A 6,160-nucleotide genomic window follows, 5' to 3' on the forward strand; every position below is an offset into this window, starting at 1 on the left:
TACAGCTGAGCCCAGATCGAGCTATGACAAGCAGGCAATAACAGCTGAAGCCAGACTCGACTGCTGGAACTATCTATCCAATTAGCCGAGTTCGCACCTTCACTTTCCATAATTCTGGGCCTCTGAGTCACTAAAACCAATCGGTCACATGTATAGGATTAAGGTACGCTGGCAGAGCAGAGGTGACCTTGTGATGTCTGGGAAGTGCACATTATCCCGAAGTGTGGACCGGCCCCTCTCCTGTGACATGCACTGTTTAACCCCACTTAACAAGCAATGAAGACGGGTTTTTAGCAGATGAGCGATGGCGGCAGCTGTCCACGGCAGACATCTCAAGGACACGCGTTAGATCCTTCATAAAAATGGGTGATCGCTTATATGACCATCATCATCACGGCGCCCATGAGGAGGCGATAAATTGACGATAAGAGAAGCCGGGGGGGTGGTCCTCCCTCTTGTCATGAGTTACTGTTATTGATCAACAGAAGCCATAACTGATGCCCCCGTCGTCCTACCAAAGGAGAAATAGAGTGATGCAAATTTAATTTGTACCAGAAGTGGGTTCCTATGTTGATTTTTTTGAACCTTAGATGAATTTTCCATATTTAAAATACAGAAAACAAATGAATTTATTCCACCACCCCCTAAACTCACAAAATAAGGATATTAATCGAGAAAAACCCTGAAAAACAAGAATATTTATCATGTAAGGGACATCAAAAAGAAAAATCATGGGTATTGTAAACTTACATTGTTGTAATATGAATCCTTACCTCAGACACAGGTGACTGCAGATGGCAGCAAGTGGTTACGAGGGTGCAAGAGGCAAAGAGCGAAAACCGTACACTTTCAATGAACTTAACATTACAATAAACCACGTGTCAAACTCAAGGCCCACGGACCAAATGTGGCCCGCCACATCATTTTTTGTGGGGGGCTGCAAGAATGTCTTAAAGGTCTGATTGTCTTGAAATAAATAAGCCAAACGTGTGCATTGCTCATAAACTGCATTTCCCATAATTCATGCCAATCACATTATTCGCAAAGTGACAGCATCTCGCCATTGGATCGCAATGTATCCATGTCAATGCGATTTTCAACGAGTGGAATTGAGAAATACAAATGATCCCTAAACGTCCAGGAAGAGAAAAGTTGATGTGAATGGAAGGCTGTTTCAAGAAAGATGGGAAGGCGGATACATGTTTGTGCTTCAAGGAGATAAAAACGATATGTCTTTTGTTATGAGGCAGCGTTTGTTGTCAAAAAGTACAATCTACGACAGCATTTTGATACCAAACACGGAGCTAAGTATGCCAAAGTTAGCCTTCCAGAAAAACTACAAATTGTCCAAGAATTAAAAGCCAAACCACGATGGCAGCAGAATGTGTTATCGCTAGTTGCATCCAAAAACACTGTTGCAGTGAAAACTACCTTTGTAACAGAGCATCTGGTAAAAAACTTTTTTCATCTCTGCAAATGCATATGTAACATTTGGATTTGAATAAGTCATAAATTGAAAGTTATTTAACATAAGGAGTAATTACATTTATTTTACATTACATTTAATTACATTTAGACTGTCAACGTTACATGTGGCCCTTTGAAGGCAACCATTATGCTGATATGGCCCTTAGTGAAAATTACTTTGACAATAAATTTATGATGATTATTAAATCAAAATTAACTTCATTAACATACATTTTACTTTTGAATTTTAATATTTTTCACTGTTTTTTTCTTTTTTTTGATTCATTTTCCTCTGAATCAGTCGCTCGATAAGACTCTTTTCTGAAAGAATCGATCTAATGAAGTTTGCCTAAACATTTGCCTACAACATTAAAAATGTTTCGGAAATGACTTAAGCATAAGTTGTTGAATTAGGCCGACACCCGACTGATATGAATGTTTTCTGGATATTTTCACTGAATTAAATCAGTCGATTTCTGATAACAGCCCAACATTTCTTTTATTTCGGCTGTTATCGTAACCTCCTCCTCTTCCTCCTCGCCGCTGAAGTGCTTGTCGAGCTCATTGTGAGCTAGACCCTGCATTTCCCTCGAGTCTTCCTCCTGATGCTCCACAACGAGTCCATCTATATCGCTCTCATCAACCTCCAACCCAATGGACCTTCCGAGGCGCACAATCTCGTCAACGACAAGCAATTCGAATCCTTTAAAGGGGGTGTCATGAAGCATATTCGAGTTGTGGGAACACGAATTTTGATTTCTCGCTCTCGTATTCGTACCGTGACATGAATCGCACTTCTTATCTAAAAAAAAATCTTATACAAAGTGATTTATGTATGACCCTTTGTCAGTCTTTTTTTTTTTTGTCATCACTACTCACTCCCAGCCTCGGTGAGAGGCAACAACGTCCCGCTGATGCTGCTGTGGGAAATTCCACGGCGAGGCCTGGCAACATCATACCAGATTGTCCGCACTCCTAAGAATAGAAGGGTTATTGAGTCGTACGGACCAGTCACTTCTCTCGTAGATGCACCAAATACGGACGGATCGACAGGCTTTTGCGGGCCAGTCGGAGGCCCCTACTGGTCCTCATATTATTGCCAACAGGGAAGCAGTGTATGACATGGAAAAGCTGAGAAATGTTGTGAAAGGACATGACCTGTGAATGAAAGAGTCTATATGATGGTTGAACGGTTGTTGGCCTTTACATGTGGTCCTTGTGATGGACCAGTCCAGGGTGACCTCCACCTTTTGCCCCAATGACAGCTGAGATAGAGTCCAGAATGAAAGATACTGGTGTCTAGTGCCAATCGAACTTTACATAGGATAGGACGCTAAAAAAAATGTCTGTATGCCATCGAAATGATTCTTCCAGTGAAGAACGATTTGAAATATTTGAATGGACCCGGAGACGTCAGACAGCACGTACTGCTCTCCTAATGCTGGACTTAAAACTTAATCCAGATCAAGGGAGTAGTGTTGCAATTGCATTATTGATGCATTAGATAAATGAATGGTTGCAAGAGGCATGCTTTGCTAACAACAAGGTCCTTTTAGTTGTATAACCCAATGAGTGCGGCATGGGATTTATATCCCAAAACAATGATTCAGTATCTTGGTTGTTTTGTCTCAAAGGTTTTAGCAACCTCCCATCGTATTCTCATGGATGCCGACCCTAATGCTACGGTTAGTACATGTCAGACAATAAAAACAGTTATATAAAAGGTTTGGGAAACCATGATGCATTGACTATTTCCCTTCAGGCCATCACTGTCCGCTTGTATTTATTCTCGTCGCGCCCCCACTCCCCCGCCAAACAAATGTCATAATGAAAACCAAAATGGCCGAAGAGAAGGACGTCCACGTCAGCGAGTCACTTAGCCGGATGACCCGTGGACATGAGGTTTTTTTTTTTTCTCGTTGCTATTCCTCTGCGGTGTTGCGAAAGAAACTTGGGGATCGGCTTCCACTGAATCGTCCATGCGGCCCTCAGTGGAAAGGTGGAGGCTGACCTTCATGGGGGAAAGATCGGTGAGTGGAAATGTTCAGACATGCAAATTCTTCAAGGCCCTGCGCTGATTACTGGCACTTTAAATGAGCTTCAGGCTGAACACTGTGTGTGTGTGTGTGCGTGTGTGTGAAGTCAAGAGAGTAAGCAAAACAAATTCCAGCCTAACTTACCTTCTTCTACTCCTTTGGGCTCCAACCTTGGCATCCTTCCACCCAGATCTTCACCATTCCTCCTCTGTCCGTGTCCAACCATCTCAGAGTTTATCTCCTGAAGATCAAACATATGCTGATGGACTCATTCCCGATCCTCTCGGTTCTCCTCAATCCTGAAGAGGAACCTCCACATCATCATCTCTGCTGCCTCCAGCTCTGCCTCCTGTCTTTTTTCCTTGGTGTCTCCGACCCAGACAACATCTTTTCTACCTTTCCTTCCACAATCTTTTAGCCCTGGTGACAATTTTCTCCTTCTTGTTCACACATGTGGATTCCATCTTTCTGCTGCTGACCTCCGTTCCTCTCCTCTCCTGAGCATACCTTCATCTCGCTAGACGTTCCTCCACCTGCTCCCTGCTCTTGCTACAGATCACAGAGTCATCTGCAACATCATAGTGCATGGAGATTCCTGTTTAACCTCATCTGCCAGCCTGTCTGTCACCATCTCAAACAAGAAAGGGCTCCCACCTCCACCTTCGACTCCTTCGACATGCCCCACCACCATAATACGGCTGGAAACTGGTAATGGGGGAATAATTAGCAAAATAAAAACATCAAGCCACACCAGTCTTTTCACATTCCTTTTTCCAATGAGGTGCAGACAGGTGAGGCAGGAGGTCACTTTTCTCCTCACATTCCAACCTCTTCTCCATCCTCTCTGTTGCTCTGGACCGCCGACCCCAAGTACTGAAACACGTCCTCTGTCCTGTAGCCTCACCCTTCCAAGTCATGGCCTGTCTAAACAATATATTTTGATAATTCCCTTCCTTTTCCTAATTTTCCCACGCGCTCCAAATAAGACGGGTTTTTGCATCTTGCTGCATCTCCAGTGACGACAACGACGATGATGTTGACAATGATGGTGTGACACAGAACGGGTTCCTTGTGTGTTTTCATGGTACAGCTCACTCCGCCCTGCGTCATGAGTCAGGGCATGACCGTCGTCAGCTGATCCGGACCGCCTGGAACAGCTGACATCCTCCCACTTCCCGCTTACAGCTGGTGACTTCCCGGCCCGGGATTCACGGTTTGACCTCGACGATCCGTCAGGTTGGGGATTCTCTCGAGTTTCACGATCAGGTCCCTGAACGCCATGCAGAGAATTCCACACCGGAATCCACCCTGAAGTCACATGAAATAACAGATTAGCCGCTTTGTTTTTATTATTTAGCAGCCACATACCAGCCAGGCTACTGGCCGGGGTTTGCACTACCTGACTTAAACAGAAACCTCTGCTGGTGTCTTTTTTTTCTACACATACAGGACATATTAGGATCGGAAATGGGTACAAAACATCACAGAAACAGAGACAGGGTGCAATATATACAGCCTACTGCAAAATTTTGCAGATAGGGAAAAACAGAGGGACCTTGCATCGGAGAGTCAGGTGGGAGATATCCTGTCCTGTATTATTTAGACGTTTTATAGTATTAGTGAATGTTCTTATGTGCTGTATACTTTATTGTTCACGTTGGTATTGGGAAAATGTTTTCGTGCTTGCCTGCTGCAGCTATTGACAACAAGGCTGACTTTTGACTTTGCATGGTGTTTGCATTGCGATGGGATGTTGAATAAAAGCCCAAATTTAGCCTCACCCCCCCCCTCCCCTCCTTTCCCTCCCTTCCTCCCTCCCTCCCTGCCTTCCTCTCTGCGTGCTACGCATTTCGTGCAGCTGCCGGACGCAGCGCCTTTTCCAGAATCCGGTTCCGACGTGCAGACGACACCGACTGCCCGTGCAACACAAGCCCCGACCGCAGGGCTCTGCAACCCCCCCACCCTCACCCACCCACCCACCCACCCTTCCTTCTCTCCTGCACACGACTGAATGGTCTCAGCTGACGGGCCGGTGCGGAGCGACGTCGCCGAACCGGGAGGAGGATCTTTCAGCCTAGGATGCCCTTCTCCGGGTGCCCCCGCGGACGGACGAGCGCCTGCGGGCAGAGCCGTGCCGGAAACTTCCAGCTCCACGTCTGACGCGGGGGCGTCATCGGGGGTGCAGGAGGGGGGGGAAGGGGTCCGAGGGAGCGGGCATCACGCAGGTGCAAAACCGTGCAGCTGGGGGTCGATGCCATTTTACCCCGCGTCGTCCTAGCGTCTGGAATTCCTGCATACCGGGCCTGTTGTGTAATTAGTTTTTTTTTTTTTGAAAGGCAAGGGGGGGGCTCCCCTCCTCTAAAAAAAAAAAAAAAAAAACAAGCTGGTGCAATGAGGAGCGACGTCCCCCATGACACCGCACGCAATCCGTGCTGAGGCTTTATGGGTCCTGCGTGCTCCGGTTGCCGGCTTCCACTCCTGCGCCGCCGCCGGGGCCCACAAGCGCCGCTGCTGCAGCCGCTACACCCAACCCCGGCTTCACATCTGGACCGCCCGGCCGCTGTCTCGTCATCCCGGACGGAACCGCCTTGCACTCCCCTGCAACTTGCACGCTGAATGAGAACTGACAAGCGGAGGGTCGTCCGGGGAGGGTGGGG

This window comes from Fistularia commersonii, chromosome 15 (assembly GCF_037954325.1).
Source record: "Fistularia commersonii isolate RoL2024-O1a breed Wild chromosome 15, RoL_Fcom_v1.0, whole genome shotgun sequence".
Classification (NCBI taxonomy): domain Eukaryota; kingdom Metazoa; phylum Chordata; class Actinopteri; order Syngnathiformes; family Fistulariidae; genus Fistularia; species Fistularia commersonii.